Raw genomic sequence first — 20,070 nt, forward strand, 5'->3', positions numbered from 1 at the left:
TACCACTGTTGAGGAAGGCCTGCTCAAAGCCCTCCAATTTTTGAGATGTTCATACCCATTAAAGAACATTGACAGTCAATGACACGTTGAGTTAAATGAGAAAAAGAAAAATACTACTTGTAACTCTCCCCAAACTCCAAGAAATTGAATGTGCCTAAGGAGAAGAAATGAGTTGTGAATTGCATAGGCTATTAGAAATTGTGTTTTATTCCTATAATTTGAGGCCTCTGTTGAGTGATTAAGTGACTGTCATTCCAAAGACTCTTCCTTTGGCTGCATGTTCTGTAGCCAGCTTCCATATTGCCTTGGACCTCAAGTGGGGGAACAAATGGTGATAGGAACATGTATCCTGTGGTTGGGAGAGAATCGATTAGAAGGACACATGGCATCTATATGTTTTCATGTCTGTAATTTGATCTTTTATCTTCCTAGCCAAAACTTTTTGTCTGGTTTTGAGACTCTGTGACACAGGGTCTTACTGTGTACCTAAATGGCCTGAACTGAAGCCTCTTAAATTTGAGAACCCGCCTCAGCTTCTCAAAAAGACTTCTTTTATGGTCGGCTTTGCAGAAAAGTTTATTGAAAGGCAGTTGCATACAATCTAGCGCAGAGAATACTGTGTTAGAAAAAGCCTCCCTTGGTGTTTTCCCCCAAATATAGTTACCCATATGAAATAATAATAATAATATCTAAAATCTGAAATCTTGGGTCTTATTGGTTACTATGTATGTATGTATATATGTATGTATGTATGTATTGAGTAAATAGGTACTTTAAAGTAAATAGGAAAGCTAAAATATATGCATTTTATTTTCTTTGATAGCCCTTGGTATAGATGGCTTGGAAAAAGTCAGTGAGAGCATTTTGTTGTGAGTAAGTTGATATTGGGTTGATATGACTGTCATATCATAATATCATAGTCACTGCCTCCTTTCTTAGCATCTTAGCTTAAAGGCAGAAGATTCATGTTTTCCAACTGATTTATCTTCAGCTGCCATAAACCCATTTGACCTCATTTATAAATTGCTAGGTATCTGTATACAAACATAATTAATGACTACATAGTAGGTAAAAAATGTGTTGAAGGAAATTAAATGTTGAAACTCGAGGAGTTAACATACATTTGACCAACCTTGATGTATTTTCTGAAAAGTAAACCTTTTAGTGCTATAGCAAGTGTCTATTGGGGCAAGTACAATTAATCCCGGCTTAAAGATGAGAAATAATTGCCTATTATCTTTTACTTAACTGCATAGATTACTGCAAAAACCTGTGAGTGATCTCTCTAATATTTGTGCTAAATGGGGCTTTCTGAACTGTCTTCCTTCAATAGGTTTTTCCTGTATTCAAAATATTTTGATGGCTTTTCATGTCCTTAGATTGAAGCTGCAATTCCTAATCTTGATACTCAAGACTCTCCAAAATTTAAACCAGTTATCTCCCTATCTTCACAAATCATGATGTAATCTAAGACAATTGCAACCAAGTCAGGCTTTTCTTTCTCATCTCCATTCCTGCCTTCATTGAGCTACCACAACCTTTGAAGAGCCTCTAATTTGCTTCTTCATCAGTGCCCTAGAGAGAATGTAGATTTAAGTCCACAACCAACCCGAATTCTAAGCTAGACTCTAGCTTACTAGCTACGCATCTTTGGGTAAACCATTTGTCTCCTCTGAGCTCAGTTCCTAAGTTTGCATTATTATAAACAGCAACCTGTACCATATCACCTTGGAATAAGTAGCCACAAAAATTTAATGGCATAAACACACATTGATCTGTGATCTGTAGGTGCTTGTCTTAGCTCTATATGCAGTACCCCTAGAAGGCCATTTCCATGGTTCTAGTCCTTTTGGAGTTTGATCAGATAAAAAGATAGATTTTCTCCTTGAATTGATAAGAAGTAGTGTTCAAGTAGTGTTCAAGCCTTTAATTGCACTGTGTTCACTTTGTCATGAAAATGTCATATCAAGATAGAGAAATACAGTGCATTCCCAGAGGAAGAATTATAATGGTAAAGAGGAAAGGACATAAACAGAGGGATGGGGTGAAGATTTGGGAATGATAGTGGAGTTATACTCAAGAAAGTATTACTGGAGATTGAGATAGAGTAATTAACATGGAATGTGCCTTGAAGGCACTAAACACATGTAATATTCTCTGTCCTTTTCTCACTCCCCTCCCCACTGTTCAAACTCACTTTTTTTTTGAAACTCAAAATAGATGTCATTTCCTCCCTCCAGTCTCCCCTGCCTTCAGTTGAAATTAACTTTTCTTCCTTAGTAACTAGACTGTCTCTAATAATTGACTTAAAGTCTTCATCATTCCCTTATGTATTTAATAATTATTGTGTCTAGTTTTTCACTAGCACTCCCAGTGCTCTTCAAACAGTGAGCATCCAATAATTTGTAGATATGTATTTGTAGTCACTTTTCATCTTTTGTTGAAATACATATAGAACATCCTGTATCTAGCCTTTTTATTGGCCCATCCCTTCCAAGATTTTTGAAGTTTAAGAAGCTTTTTATAGAGTTTCAGTGGTTTCTAAGCCAACACTAACAACACCAATAACAGGCTAATCTCAGCATCAAAACTACAGCAAACTTTAAATGTAACTGGGAATGGCCCACAGAAGATGAATATGTAATCTTTTACCCAAGTCTCCTGTTTACTTATGAGAAAGATGATAGAAATAGTTTTAGTATATAAATGATAAGTACTTTCTTAAAAGGTGTGTGAAGTGACTGTGCAGATTTTACACACAGGGAACCATACACCTCCTCACCTTGTCATTCTTCCTAGTGTTCCTGTCAGTCAAACCCTCAAGTTCTTGAGCCTCCTACATCTGAGTTGGGTTCCTTAGCTTTCTGACTAGCACTTTCTGCATTGCCAGGCTTCATATGATAATAACTGCTTTTAGCTTTTGTAGAGCACAGGTAACTTTATGTAAGATCAAATTACATGACTAAGAACCTGGTATCAGAAGGAAAGAATCTCAGCCTACAGCAATTTGTCTTTGACAGTGGCCACCAGAGAGCTGATGGGAGTCCTGTCTTATAGGGCCACATTATGGCTCAGAGCTGTAATCTAAATATCTCCCTTTTAATTCTCAGATTTGATGACTTTAGAAGTAGCTTCAACTCAAAGTTCATAGCATTCTATTGTTACTGCCATTTAAGTACACACATAAAATACATTTTATGTTATGTCATTACCTTTATGTGGCAACTATGTAGTAAAGACAAAAAAGATACTAGTTAAAGAAGAAATCTGATACATTGATTGAAATTATGAACTCTAGGATCAGACTGATTCAATATGTCAGGTTTTGCATTTGTTGGCATGTGTCACCTAACTGCTTTAAGGCTCAGTGGTGGTGCGGAGATATGGCCATTGGCTCTTGAAATGGAGAGAAGTTTGTAGTTTTAGGGTTTGTTTTGGAAGTGACATCTACAGACTTGTTAATGGGTTTGGAATGGTGACTGAAATGGTAGGCAGAAGTAAAACAGCTCTAGGCTTGGGCCTGAACAATTGTGCATAGAGGCAGCATTTCCTGAGATGGAGAAGATGCAGAAGGAACACATTTTAGAAGGAACATCGTGAACTTTTTTTTTTTTTTTTTTGGAAGGCAGTCTTATTACCATTTAATGTCTGGCTGTTAAGCAGTATTTGAAAATCTGTATCTGTATTTAGGACACTAGTCAAGACCAAAGTTAAATTTTTAGTTTCAATATTGCACATGTAAAATGCATGAGTCTACTTAGGAAGAATCTAGGAATGAACGAAATATTTCCCAAGATGGGTTCCAAGTGAACCAGCATTTATAAGTCAGGTAGGATAGGCAAGGTGACAGAGACTGCATGGCACTGGAGGAGAAGGAAGACCAGGATCTGCAGTGGTGGCAGACTTTCATACAGCTTCTTTGTAGGTGTAGTGTCTTATTTGGCTTTTTTGGGAACATTGATAATTGTGAGTCAGCCCTACCAAGAGCTAGTATGGAATAGTCAACCATACCAAGAGCTAGTATGGAAGAAGAATTGAGGCAGCTGAAGGGGAGGGAGCCAGGAAAAGGCATGCTATTAAGTAGATTACTTTTACAGAATACTAAAACTCAGTCCTGCCAGAAATAGTATTGTGATACACCTCAAAGCATTCCAATAGTTTAAAATAATTTATAGTATATTACTATAATTCTAATAATTTACAGATGTAGCAATTTATTGTTAGAGTTTTAACTTCCAAATAGAACTATAAGCAATTGAACTTTTAATAATTCTTTATAATTTATTGTGTGTATGTGTGTTTGGGGGTATGTGATATATATATATTCATGTATATGTTTGAATGTGGAGGTTCCAGCTATAACATGTATATGGAGGTCAGAAGACAACCTTAGGGTTGCTTTTCTCTTTCTATCTTGCTTGAGACAGGATCTTTCTTGATGTTCACTGTTGTGTACATCAGGGTAGCTGGCATCTGAGCTTCCCAGGAGTCTCCTGTCTGTAACTCCTTTTTCTACAGAGAGACTGAGATTATAGATGTGTGTTCTGGAGCTAAAACTCAGTTTTTCAGGCTTGTGGTACAAGTGCTTTACCTGCTGAACCATCTTCCCAGGGTGAAGGGAATGTCTTATTTCAACATTGTTTTAGGGAAAGCACATAAAAAATAAGCTGACTTAAATGATTCATATTTAAATTATCATTTGTTTTTCTGATGTATGTGCTGAGATATACAATTTAAATAGCATACATGAAAGCTAAAGATTGGACATAAAATACCAGATCCCTCTCTAAAGTCCATGTTCCATCAGAAAAACTTGCTGAATAAGAGACCCTGTTTGAATAGTAATGTCCAAGTCCAATACAGCCTGGGGTGGGCTCCATATAGCTTTGAAATTCCTTGCAAAATTTTGGCCATCATACTTATTTCAGCTCATGAAGTTATATTTATTTTCAAAACACAGTTAAGTGTCTTATTAATGATGTTTGAATGCTACATTGAAAGGTAGAAGAATGCATGAATAAATATGACAAATAGATTAGTTTCTATGTTAAGTTTCTCTTTTTTCTCAGATTACCCTGTGCAGCTATCTGAGTACAAAGTTAATTGTCTAATTAACCTCTACCATTATATTTTCATTTAAGACAAACATTTTAAAACAAGGTAAATCCTTCAAGCAGCTTCATAAATGCTGCAAAACTTCCAAGTTGGAGATTAATTCAGCCATTTGATCATATTCATAGCTGCTATTTAGATGAATTTCTGATACTTGTCTCCATAGAATTTTCTAATGAAAAGTAAATAACACTTTGAGTTTAGCACCATTATTAAATTGTAATTATTAAATTCTTTTCTATAGTTTAAAATGAGTGACACAAAATATTTGATAATTATAAATTTAGGAGTTTGAATAATTCCAACTCTAACAAATTATGGATATCATTATAAATTAAAGTAAATATATGTCCTCATAGTAGAATTTCCATATAAGCATGCTACCATGTATAGTTAAAAACTTTTCCTGTCTAATGATGTGACAGAGGACATACATATCTTAAATATTTCTGTCATTCACTAAAAGCACTGTTAATACTCTGCTATTTTATGTAACCATTTAGAGTATATGAATGAGCTGCCTTGAATGTGAGAATTCCCCTAAGGTCAAAGAACTAGGATACCTGGATATGTAAGGGGACATAGGTCACTGGTAACCTCGATCATCTTTTATGTCTATGTAGGAATAAGGACCACAGTTCATGCAGGGGAAGGAATATTCCCCACCACATTCCCTCTACCAGCTGATCATTGGATGCACTGGTGACATACAGTTCTACATTTATTAGTGGAAAATACCCAAACTAAATGTTTAAATTTTCTGAGATGATTCGTAGAAGAAAATAAAGTCCTTATTAGAGGTACACACTTTCAAGACAAATCCTAAAAAAATTTATGGATAAGGTTAAGTGGCTCAAAATTGGGCACAAACAACTACATGTACAAGGAAACCACTATGGTGGAGGATCAACAAAGCAACAAAGATCTAGCCAAATTATTAGGTGCATAGGGTAAGAAGGTGAGTATAGTAAATATAATTTTATATTATATTTACTGAAATAAAGGTGAATTATAATGTTATTAAGGGTTCAGAAACTATCAAAAATGATTAAACGTCTGTTTATAGGACTCAGATAGATTAGCAGTTACAAATAAAACACTTCATAGATTGAACCAGAAAACTGGAAGATCTAAGGATATTTCAGCATGTATAGACAAATAGATGAGGACAGCAGGAGCCAGATTAAGAGATGTGGAGAGAGTAGACAATAGGTATACCATATACATATCTGGAATTTATGAAAAAGGGACTGATAATTGAAAATATGAGTGAGAGTGTTCCAGAATGATGAAATGAAAACATCCTTAGATTCTGGTACATTCATAAATCTCAATCAGGATATAGGAAAAGAAAGATATAACTAGACACACTGAAGTCCAACCACACCAAAGACAATAACTGAATTCTAAAAGTGCTACGGGGAAAGGACAGGTTAGTAGCATGATCACCATTAGACCGACAGACCTTTCTCCTGGTATACAGAAGAGATGGGTATGACAGTAGAAGATGACCAGTACTGGGAACAATTACCTTGCAACTAGATTTGTAAACATTATGCAACTGTCTTTCAAGAATGATACAGATGTTGGCCAAAGGGGTTCCAGAGACTCCCAAACTCAACAGGGTATTTCCAATGCTATTGGTTACCCTCCACAAATTGACATTAAGACAATATTGCTGAAGACACTGCATACTTATGGCTTAGAAGATGGAGAAATCTAGCTGGTACTCAAGTGGAAATTTCACTCCTAATAATACTGTGAATGAGGCCAAGAATCTGAGACTAGATAGATCATAGGCTGCAGGGTAAAACTACTACCATTAGTGTAGCAAATGAACATAGCAACAAAAGAACTTTTATTGATTTATTGCTTTGCCCATAGATCAGTTCATTGCTCAACCTTCATCAGAGAAGCTTCTTTTTTCTCAGTAGATGGCAATTAACACAGTAACAACTAGACAATAGGTAGAGAGTGAAAGATCGTAGAGTGCTCAGCTCTGAATGGGAAGTCTTTCTCACAAACCTCCACTAAAGGCTTAGAGATCTAAAAGTGAGTGGAAATATAGTCAGATCCAGAAGTGATGGACAACTTTGAGGAAACAGTATTCTCTAGATACAACAGGACAGATGTAGTATGAACTCAGAGACTTGACAGCATGCACATGATCTGCACAATCTCAAGCCAGACAATCTGAGCACAGTAGAACGGAAGTGGGCATGAAGTCCACCCCTAGCCAATACACTATTTGCAAACAATAGCTGGCCAAGAAAGGGAAAATCTGATTTCTTAATGATATGACACTGGTTACATCAACCATACTCCAGGGCAAACCCCATACTGATAAAAGCAGTGGGCAAAACTAATTGGATTCCATGTTAGGGGATTTTATTTTTAAGAGAGAGAAAGATGAAATTGAATGGGTAGGGATGGGGGAAGATCTGGGAGTAGTTGGGTGATTGAAAGGAATATGATAAAAATATTCTGTATGAAATTCTCAAAGAATAAACAAAAAAATTAAAAATTCCTACCCACAAGACAAAAAAAAAAAAAAAAAAAGAAAAGAAAAGAAAAGAATAACGGCGAGATATAGAAACAGATGTCCTTCCAGAAACTGAAAACTTAAAAGAAATTACTTCCAGCAGTTTCATGCTGAAAGGGTGTCCCAATAGTGTACAACGAGGAGGAAAACAATTTTATAAAAAAAATCCAAGTGTATAAATAACCAGTTAGGAAGAAGAATAGGCAATCTGTAGGTAAATATGAAGAAGCATTGATTGGACAAGTCAAAATAAGTCTATATTTGGAGATAAGACAGTTCTGAACAAACGTTGCATGGAAGGTAAAATGCATTAAAAATGTTCTAAAATGAGATCATTCTTGAATTAACTGTAGTCATTACTAAATTAAATGTGTGTTATTTTTCTAGGAAGAGCAGGAATTAGCTGCATGGACACAGCCATCAACTGTGCATCAGAAGTATTGTCTTCTGTATTTTTAGGTGTTAATCTCTATTCAACTCCTTGTAGAATTAAATAGGGTAAGTGCAAGAAATAGGAGCAACTTTGGTAGCTAAAGAAGTCATGAGTTTAACAGTACACATGGACCACTGTGAGAGAAACCTTTTCAGGCTCACCTAAGAGAGAACATGGCTGTCCTGTGCTTATGTCAGAATTTCAGTGGTGCCCAGGCACTCTGATGTGCCCACCATAACATCAAAAACTGTTTTCAACAAAAATGCTAAGGACTTAAATATCATTTTTGCATTTAGTCACAAATATGAGATGACTCCAGAGACTCCATAATGAACTGTCTACCTATCTGTCTGCATATCTGTCTATCTATCTATCTATCTATCTATCTATCTATCTATCTATCTATCTATCTGCTAGCTATCATTTATTATTTTATCTGTATATAAAATAATATAAATAATGTAAATTATATAAATTTATATAATGTAAAACTATATAATATAACTTACAGCATATTTATGGCATAGAACATGGAGAGATCTACCTGGTACTCAAATGGAAGTTCCCTTCCTACTGACTGTAAATGAGGCCAAGAACTTGAGACTAGATAGAGCATGGGCTGTAGGGGGAAATCTACTATTATTCTGGTAAGTGAACATAGCAACAAAATAACTATTATTGACTTATCTATCTATATATAACTGTAAATACATATATAGCTGTAAATATATTTTTTAAACAAACTCTCAGTTTTTATCCACAGGCTACCTGAAACTCACTATGAAGCCCAGTCTGACTTTGAATTTATGGCAATCTTATGCCTCAGCCTCTCTGATTCTGGTACCTAGGTACGTGCAAACAGACCCTGCTTGGTAGATAACATTTTTTTTTTTTTTTTTTTTTTTTTGGTTTTTCGAGACAGGGTTTCTCTGTGTAGCTTTGTGCCTTTCCTGGAACTCACTTGGTAGCCCAGGCTGGCCTCGAACTCACAGAGATCCGCCTGGCTCTGCCTCCCGAGTGCTGGGATTAAAGGCGTGCGCCACCACCGCCCGGCGGTAGATAACATTTTAACATACAGATTTCAGAAGCAGATATGAGAATTCAGCTGTTTTCTATTTACATAGACTTTAGTATATTAGCTCAAATTTAAACAATGCCATTCTTTTAATCAGTTTTGATTTTGCAACATGTTTATTTTCCATAACCCACATGCTGTATTTTATGTAATACATTGTTTATAAAATAATTAAATATGTCCCAAATTATCAGTAATTTCTATATGAAAAAGATACATATAGCATACAGAAGAAAAACTTCTAATCTTTTAATAATGTCTAAGTGTATAGACATGGATTTAAGGGTGAGCAAAGTGTCCTATATAGGTATTCGGATCCAGAAAGCCAGCTCATGCACGTGGATAGATCCTGATCACACTGCCAGGGGCCCCTCAAATAGACCCAGCTACACATATATCTTCTATATGCCGAGGGTTTAGTCTGGTCCCACACAGGTTCCACAGCTGTCAGTCTAATGTTCGTGAGTTCCTATGAGTTTGGTTCAGTTGATATGGCGGGGAGGGGCTTGGTCCTGCCTCAACTAAATGTACCAGGCTTAGTTGTACCCCCATGGGAGAACTTACCCTTTTGGAGGAGGGGAGGAAGGGTGGGTCATTTGTGGGGAAGACCAGGAGGTGGGATCAGGAGGTGGGATGAGAGGGGGATCTGGTGGTTGGTATGTAAAATGAATAATAAAAAAAAGGAGCGGATTTAAAAACCTCAAGTGTGAGAATTATTATACCACAATGGAGTATTTATGTCAAAGATCTTGACTAGGTAGTGTGTTTATATGTGTTTTAATGGGAGCTGTGACATAGAGATTTCTATGTAAGTGTAATATGTGGCTATATATTTTGGAGAAATTAAGCTATATGTGTATATTCTTGTGCTTGTGTGTGTGTGTTAAGGAATAGATGTATAGCTAGCATTTCTTGTGCAAATTTTGACCATTATGCATTATCTGTCATTGTTAGTGGATTTGCTCATAAATTAGCATGCCTAATGTTTCCATCACTGGGGTTGAACTTGTTTTAGGATACACACCAATAAATATAAAGGGCTTCTTTGGAAGGCATAGCATAGCTTTAGATTTATGAAAGGGGAAAATCAAATATCCCAAAGGCATGTGAGTCTGGAGTAGCACAAGTTGTCTTGGACAGAGTTGGTGACACCGTCAGATGGAATCCTTGCTTCCGAATGGTACCATAAACCAGAGTGGTGTTATACAGGACAGCCCATGTTTCAGCCTATGTCTCGGGAGGGCTTGTATTTCTGATCGCTTTGCTTTGTTACTTCACTTTGGCCTCTCAAAAAGGTGGGTGACGACCTCACATTCTTCTACCTCCTGGCTTATTCACTTTTTCCTCCCCTTCAATCCTTGATTAAATCTTCTTTGGCCCCCAGGAGTTCTTACTCCTTATACAGCAAGTCATGCACTTTGTCCTCTTAAGGAGTGAATTAATAAGCTTAACTCCCTCTTTGAAGAAGAATTTGGAATGCTTTTCTGGAGGAAATTAATATTCAATTACCAAGGCTGTCATTTCACCAAAGGGAAGAATAAAAGACGGCATAGCCACACTTGATAATAATTGAATTCGAAATTCAGTTTGCATTACGCTGTAATGACTCAACCTTTCAGGGAAAATTCTTCTGATTACTTTCTTATGAAGGGGACTATATTTTTTCCTTGCTGTAAATGTGTAATAAGAGTTTAATACATATAACTTTGTGAGGACAGGGCTTGAGTGGTTTTTGTGTTGGACTTCCAGATAACCCTATCTGTGAAATACATTGTTTATTTTTTGACATTAAGTCATACAATGAGAAGTAACTGTAATACACTTCCAACTCGAGTTATCTGCATTACATAATCTTCCTGATTACTGTAGAGGTAGTAGCAGATGGATACATGAGAGGTATTTCAGGCCAGTTCCCTCAGGAATAACATATCTTGTGTGAATATTGTTTTTACCATTGAGTATGATAAACAATCTGTGTTGTTTATCTATATAATGAAAATATTTTATTAATGTTCATAAATTGAATTATTAAGGAAAAAGTGTAAAGGAAAAACTGTGGTGACAAGAAGAACAATGAATTGATAATGCAGACATAAATGGAGAGGAACCAGAGCCCAGAATGGAATGGAAAGAGAATCACATTAAAGTCATGAAATGTACATATAAGTAACTCTTAGAAAAGTTAATCATTGTTTGCATCTGTAGGTTACATTTGTTTCTTTGAAAATTTTCAATTAGCCATTAACTTGCAGAAGCAATGAACTATTTTACATGGATTTTCTTATTCTTATGGTAACTCTAGGAAAAATTTTTTACCTTTTATTATGAGGAAACTGAGCTACAGAGAATTTGGCTGGTAGGTCACATGTAAATGGTAAGTACTGTTCTGCCACTCTATATATTTACAGTCTATTTTACATTGACTTCTGTTAATCTACGCACATTACTTATGGAACTATTTGTAGAAGATTTTAATTGTCTTAACATAACTGTTTCGTCCCTATCAAATGCCTTGTTTGTTTTTTTCTTCAGTTTTTGAACCAAAGTTTAAATTTTATGCAAAATGTAATTCATGTTTGGTACTTTGGGTGCACATTTAAACAGTTTTCTGATAGCTGTTAAGCAAACATTTATAAAAGCTATTTAAATTAAAACAGAAATTTTAAAAATGTATCTTTGGTTAGTGAGATGGCTCCATGGGTCAGAGTGTACAGGAGCATAAGAACCAAATTCAAGCCCCCACATAAAAAAAACTTGGCATGTTCCTGAGTACACAAGTAGCCTCAGCACTGTGTATGGGGGGGGGGGTTATGTAGGGATGTGCAGGCAGGCAGAAATGGTAAGGAGTATGGCTTGGTCTGACTGACTGCCAGCCTAGCTCCAGACATAGTGAAACACTTTGTCTTAAGGGAGTAAGGAGTGGAGTTAGGACACCCAGTGTCCTCTGGCTTCTGCATAGGCAATGCACACCTACACTCATACCTGCACCCCCCAAAAAAACCCAAATCATCTATGATTCACAGTATGTCAACAGGCCAAATAAAAAAGCATTAAAACACTCATTTCTGTTTACAAAGATAATTTGGTGATAGAAAAAGCTGTTTGTTTTTGCTAACTGCCTTAACCTTCAAAGGGAATAGATTGATAAATTTGAAAATAGATACTTTCAATTCCTCTACTCCATTGAAAAGCAAACAAAAAGAAAACCTGTTCCCTGTTCCATCTTTACGTTCAACTCTATCCCGTCTTTAACTTCTCTGTTTTGAATTTACACATACTCTGAGGCTGGAACATAATTCTCCTGTGTGTCATCAGTGTCCAACAATTCTTGGCACAAACAGGTATTTGACATATTTTGAATGGATGCAAACATATGTGCAGGAAGGAGTGAATATGCCTTGCTTCCTTGGGTCTAATAATGCTACAAATTACAAAAGATCTTTAAGTAAAATACCTATTTAAGCAATTTCCAAATAATTTTAAACTCTAAAAAAATTTAAGACAGAAACAATGTTTAAAAAAAGTTTCACAAGTATCCTTAAAGTAGAGCATACTGTTGGAAACAGAGAATATAATACTTAAATAGAAATGTGAGGCAATGGCAGAGGTAGGTGATTTCCTTGCAAAATGGAAATAGTTCATATGTACTTTAAGAGATCCACAACCACAATTATTATAAATAGGTTATAGAAAATATCATCTCATCTACATTAATAAACTATGAAAATCCTATCTAGTACTGTAAAGAGAGGACACTGGTGTATCCAGTGAGGAATACAATAAATTGTGATGCCATTTGCAGAAAAGAATTTAGCAACATGGAGCAGTAGTATCAAAAATTTGTTTACTTTTGACTTTGTTATAAACTACTAGAATTACAGGTTGAAAAGTTATGCTACATAAGATACAATGGGATATTGTAAAAGAATGATAAGCCATTTAAGTATCAATAAAGAAATAACTAAATAGGAAAAGCCAAATACACCATTGTATATTCTGTGCTACCTTTTAAGGAATAAAAGGGATAAAGTAATTATATGCAATTGTATTTACTTTCCAGTTCCTAGATTCAACTCAAAAGGTTGTATGCATGCTTTGGTAGCAGTGTTACTTGTGGAGTGGATTAGGAGCGAAATGCGTACAGAAGACACAGAAGGTAGCAAGGTACTTGTAATGAGGTATTTGGTTATATAAAGCACGTTGTAAGACAGATGCATTCACTGCTCCAAAGGTAAAATTGAAAAGTCTCAGGAAAGAGATACATGCTAAGATGTTTGTTTCGAGCATGAAGCTATTAAAATACGTATATGATTTGGGATATCTGTTTTAATATTAGATTAAAAGATAATATGCTGGGTGGTGGTGGCATAGTAATACTCCTCCAAGTCGTTGGGGTGGTAGGTAAGTTCTCATAGAGACTTTAATGATAGGAATATAAACAAGAACCAAGAACACTATGGCATTTGTTGAAAGTGCTGAATGGGCCATTTCCTGCATTAAATATTTTGAGCAGACTTTCAGAGGTCCTGTGAACCCATTTACCAATGAAAGCCCGAGCCTCAGAAAGCAAAGTTTATTTAATGCACTTACTCGTTTCATCTAGTGTTAGACAGAGCACTCCAGTCCAAGGCTCTCTATATCCAATACTCATCCTTGGGTCACCATAATAAATAATTAAACAACTGGAAAACATCCTTCCCACTCCTCAAGTGGCAAATCTTTGCTGTGGTTATCAGAACTTATGTTTTTGTGGGTGTGCTAATAATGTTCAAGCATCCCCTGATAGTAATTTAAATTAAACTATCTTGCATATATGAATTATTTCTTTTTTTTTTACAGTAGATAAAATATGTTAATTTGTGTAAATGGTCTTCTGGGTGCAGATGCTCACACTAAAAGCTGGCTTATTTAAAAGCCAATTGTATTTCATTTGAAGCGTCTTTTATATGCATAGTTTATTTTTCTAATGCTGCCTCAATATAGGAATAATTTTAAGGAGGCATTTGTGGCTAAATGAAAAAAAATCCCTAGCTCTCTTGGCTTTGGTAAATATTAATGAGCTCGTAGAAAATCTTGTTACCAAAGTGCAGCTCTCTTTTGAGATTTTTCTGCCATCTTGGCCCTTTGTGGGCCTTGCTCCTTTGTTGTGGATTAGCATATTGGGTTGTATGTGCTGTTCAGAGCCTCACTTCTATTCCTTTGTGTGTGCTGACAGAAGGCTCACCTTGGTCTATTATCTGTGGAGTCTAGGCATCTTAATAATATATTGAATTTCGGCAAGATAAAAGCAAATCATTCAAAAGTAATTAATCTGGCTTACTCATTTCAAAGCTTCCTCACAAAATGGATGCTATTCATTTCTGATCATGTATATATTGCTGTAATTAACAAAGTAAAATCTGGCTTTTATTAATTTTCAAATAAGAAGTTCAGAATTTGATTTATTAATGTCAATATTCACATATATAATGTATGCATAAAATTATTATAGCAAATCTACAATTTGATTGAAGCATTTTATTTTATCCCATATATCATGGTCACACATCCAGATATTTTAAAATTTACTTTTATTTAAAGGCAATGGTATTCTTTTAATTGTATAAAAACTAAGGGAAGATAATGTTGGGGTTAATATGACATCAGTGATAATCCTTTAAATTTGCACTGCCTTATAAATCATGAATTTAATTGGCTGCTGATTTCCTTATACTGTGTATAACCCCACAATATAAAAAGAAAAAAGGGAAATTTTTCAATGGAAGAATATAAGGATTATAAAAATTAGCTATGATGAGTTTTGAAAAATTAAATGTGCTGAACTCTTTTTTTCATTCTCCATTGGTCTAATGTGATGCTTACAAGCGAATTTTTTAGTAAAGCACTATTTGTACATCAAAAGGTAATATGTTAGTTTACTTAAAAGGTCCTAAACTCATTTTAAAAAATGGGTTCATTGGAAATGTGTAAGTGTAGGAAATCAAGCAGATTGAAACATTTTAGGTAGGCTGCCCAGAGTCATTCCTCACACATTTCTTTGTGAGATTTCACCAAGGCTCAGTGGTTCCACATGTTTTTACTATAGTAAAGAGAGAAATGAGAGCCCAGAAAATAAGTATTTAGAAATAATCATACCAATAGTTACTGTCAGCTTCTGCTCACACCTTGCTTGAACTGTGTATGCAGTGATTTGCGTATCACATGCAGATCCTTCTCCAAAACACTTTTCCCCCAAGAAAGCTTAGCAAACATGATTTCTAGTTAAGGTGTATGACAGTTAATTTTTATTGTGAACTTGATAGAATTTAGACTCACTAGAAGACACACCTCTGGGGACGTCTGTGAAGGTGTCTCCAGAGAGATTGAGCTGAAGTGGGAAGACTCACCGTGAATGATGGAGAATAAAAAGAAGAAAGTGAACAGTGAACCAGAATTCACCTCTCTGCTTCCTGACAGCACATGAAGTGTGACCGGCTGCCTCACACCCCAGCCACAATGCCTTTGCTGCCAGAATAAAATGAACTTTCAAAACATGAAGGAAACCAAAACCTTGATGTGTTTTGTAAACAAAAGATTAATGTTTTTTATTTGTTTGTGGGGTGAGGGTGGAGAGAGAGAGGTCACCTGAGTTTTCAGAAGTCTGAGAGGGCATTGGAGGCCTTGGAGCTGGAGTTACAGGCATTTGTGAGCCACCAAGTGTGGGTGCTGGGAAGCAGTTTCTCTGGAAGAGCAGCAAGTGCACTCCACTGCTGCATCATCTTTCCAGCTCTGAGCATGTGTAGTTTTATGTGACTGAGTTTGTGAAAAAATTTACCGCCATAGTAAGCATGTAGACATGAAGTGAAACATATATAAGAAGCTACTAATCAGAACCGATTTTGGACAAAAGCATACAGCTATATTAGCTATAGTTTCAATGAAAATTCATTTACATTTTTTTTGAAAACCTGACAGATAAGATTGCATATATTTACCATGTCAATGCTATCTGACATATATGTATGTATACATATACATAATTATATTACAAAACAACCAAATATAGCTGATTAACACATGCACATTTCTGTGGGTGGAAAGACTTTATACCCACTCCTGGCACCTTTTGAATGTTGTCCTCTGCAAAGCCTTAACGAGCTTTTATCATTATACAATGCATGCCATGATTCACGTTTCTGATTTTGTACATTGATAGGCTCCTCCTAAACTGTTTTTGTATTTGGCCATGTAACTTACTTTAAGACTGTATCGAAGTGGCTCAAATAAAGGGTTAAAAATGCTTTTCATGTCCCTGGGACCTCAAAGAGGCTTTGGTAAGTTTTCTAGAGGAGGGGGTGCTCTGTGGAGAGCCCCAGGAAAGAATGCCATTGCTCAGTGATAGCTTCCTAGATCATCAAGCTAACCTAGGCTGGAATAACATGTCAATCAACACACTACACTTTAAACTGTAATAAACAACTTTTCATTAAAACAACCAAGATTTGCACTGGCTGGTTTTTCTGCAAGAGACATGCAGTAGAGTACATTTACTTTCTGGGGCTGTAGAGGCCACTACAGATGCAACTCTTCCTGCAGCAGTCAGAGGAGGCAGCATGTTGATACCCTACAATAGATTTCCTTTGAATCATTTACAATAGTGTGCTGGACACTGGCATAGAGATATTGGGAGCATTAGGAGAGTACTGAACAAGAAAAAATCTATTGGCTTGTACTTTTCTGCCTTGTTCCTCTATTCATCCAACTGAAAATAATGAGGTTAATAGTTCTGCAAAAGCTTTTTATCATTTGGCTATATTCTGAATAAAAGAGAGTGTGTACTTATCGAGTAATAATTCCAGTATTTTAGGGGCCTACATGAATATGGCAGAGGTAGGGTTACCTATACAATTACCCATTGGCTTTAATGGTATGGAGTCTTGTGGCTAAGGGCAGTTGTACTGTACTGAGGACATATCCAGGGACATTTCTCTAGGTTTACTGTATACTGGGGCAGGGAAAGTGGGGGTTCCTCATAGATTCTGATGGCTAAAGCTTAGCTATGAGTATTAACATTTAGTTGCTCAAATTGCCTCTGCTTCCTGGTTTACTTTATCAAATAGCCCTACTGTATCCTTGTTTATAAAATAGAGGGCAACAATTTTACCTACTCAGAGTGTTGCTAAAGAAGTTTTTGAGTTGATATGCAACATTTGGAAGACATTACAGCCTGATGTCAGTGCTCAGTCAGTGTCTGGCCTGGGACTACCTTGCTGTAGCAATGCTGTTGGATTCCGTTGAAGATAGGCAACTTCACTAGGACTCCTGAATCAGGCTTTTGAAATTAGAGATTAGCAAAAAGGAAACAGTGGATCCATTTGCTCATGGTGAAACTTAGTTCCATGACACATCCTGAAAAACAAAGCATAGCAGAAGCTTTCCCTCCTTGCCTTTCTAAGGCAGCAAAAGATCATAGTTTGAAGATACTTTGACCATATGCTGCCAAGGACTCTCCTAACTCTCAAGTTACAGAATCATGGCTATTCCTCTTGTATTAGGAAGTCCATGGAGTTCAGCAAAGTTAATTGGTTCTCTTGGGGATAGCAACAATGATTGGGTTTACTTCACCATGAGCTCAGTCAACTGGGATAACTGTTCAGGCTCTCCAGCTGCCCTCAGCTTCCCTCTGCCAGGAATCAGCCTTCACATCTAGAGAGAGCAGCTCCTGTGGCTGTTTCTGCTGTGACCACTCATGTTTGCAGGATTACAGCTTTTCATGCCCAGGAGCTGACAAATACGAGCTTAAAATGAAAATGGAATTTAAATATACTTGTTACTAAAATCCCAGCACATTTTAAGAGGCTTTATGTTTTGCTAAATAATTTGAACCAAAAGGAAAAAAGAATCTTAAAATATTGAGAGTTGAAGCATTTCCATTTTCCCAGCCATAATTTGTGTTGGAAAAGATGTGTAGATGCAGTCTGAAACGTAAGAATATAATAGAAACTACATTTCCTTCCTATGTTTTATTCTGTGGCATTCACAGAATGCAATAATAATTTGACAGATAACTATATTTCTTATGGTCTCATGCAAAATAATGAATCAAAATCTCCCTTGTTGAAACTAGCTTGAGGCCTTTGGGAACAGTTTTCAAACCACTGAGATACCACTGTGTTTTTGTCATTGGCCTGAAAGAGTTAATGCTTGTTTCAAAAAGAGTCTAATGTACTGGCTAATGGTATCTTTTCATAGGAATTACTTGGCTTTCTGGAACAGCCTTTCATCTTTCTGCTTTTTGGTTAATTCAATTGAATTTTCATCCAATCTACATTGTTTCATTCTAATTGCAGTCAACCCCTCATCTTACAAATGATTTTGTTCCAAAAATTCATTTGTGAGTTGGTTATTTGGAACTTAGAAGGTACTTTTCAATGGAAAAATAAGAGCTACATATCTTGGGTGTGTTCCCAGAATAGCCCACAGAAGCCAACTTAACCCAACACATGCCCAGTGCCTATGCTGCAATCTGGTGTTTCCAGCATAAACAGCAGTACAGTGAAAGTAGAATCCTTTGCAAGATCCAACTGGAGAGGCCTGTTGACATGAGTGAGAACTTTGCTATCTTCATTCCTCCAATATGAAAAGAATCTGATTGAAAACATGGCCCAGCCATCATCTGGCAGTAATGGCTCTCACTGCAAGGGTCAAGGGCTGAGGTAGAATTACTCAGTAGCTGAAGAGTTGCAGGCTAGGATTCAAGAATCAAAATGGATACTGGGGAGACTGCAAAACTGAACTGCTTATGAGTCATGAGAATATGGTGAAACAGGAGGATGGATAAAGAAATGGTTTGGGAGCTCTGAGAGAATGTGAAAGTGAGAAGCAAGGTTGGGGTTAAAAACTTCTGCTAGGCCTACCTTAAAACTCCGCATTCAGAAGTTTCAGAACTTCACAGATTCAAATTAACCTGGGGAGTTTTGCTGGCAGAGAGCAAGCATTATATTCATGGAAACCCTTAATAGAGATAATTCCATTTTACTGACATTCTCCATGCCCCAAGCACCTTCAGGAGTAGATTTTATGTGAGGTAAGAGTATGGAAGAGGATAGGATTCTACAGTGGTCCTGAGGTTGACATACAAAAGGAATTGAACCTTGGTCAGCACTGTTCTCATCTCCATTGTGATTAAGATAGATTGTAAAGAATACAAGAAAGGGAGAAAGGAAAGAATTTGGTGATTAAGGGGGAGAGAAAGTGAATCCTGTAGAAAGGATATCAGTGGAGAGATCACTCATCTCTCTACTAGGATGATATCCATATGTTAATTATGTGTCAGTACAACCTGAGCTTCTTGAATGTAGAATATCAAGAGTGTGTGCAATCTGTTTGGTAACTGTTCATTGCGAGCTACTAAGAAGACTACTAAAAAGCAGAAATATAAGCCATAAAAGCCAAAAGATTTGTATGTAGGCAGGTCATCTTGAAATGCATACATTTTTCTATTATTAAGACAAGTAGGACATAGAAGGCATCAGAAAATGGTTAATTCAAATAAAGCAACAAATGCTTTGTATCCTAGTATATGTTCAGAGTTTAGAGAACATTTATATTAGATTAAGAAGCTTTTCTGCTTCTGGGTTAAAATTGCATAAGTTTTCCTATGCAGGTTCCAAACTACTTAATACCATTTTGAAATGAATTAGCTCCAAAAATCTTGAGGTGAGAGATCTTGTCTCTCTACATTGAGTAGATTATGGTTTAGAGGCAGGGGCAGAATGGCTATTGAAAATAGTCACTATGTCTATTTTCCATGGCTTATAAATGTCCAGAGCAACAGTGAAAAGATGTATATAAAATGAGACAGTATGGTTCTGAGCATTGATTTTAGCACTTAAGATATTTACTGAAAGAGATTATTTACACTCTCCA

This window comes from Peromyscus eremicus, chromosome 4, assembly GCF_949786415.1.
Source record: "Peromyscus eremicus chromosome 4, PerEre_H2_v1, whole genome shotgun sequence".
In the NCBI taxonomy this organism is placed as follows: domain Eukaryota; kingdom Metazoa; phylum Chordata; class Mammalia; order Rodentia; family Cricetidae; genus Peromyscus; species Peromyscus eremicus.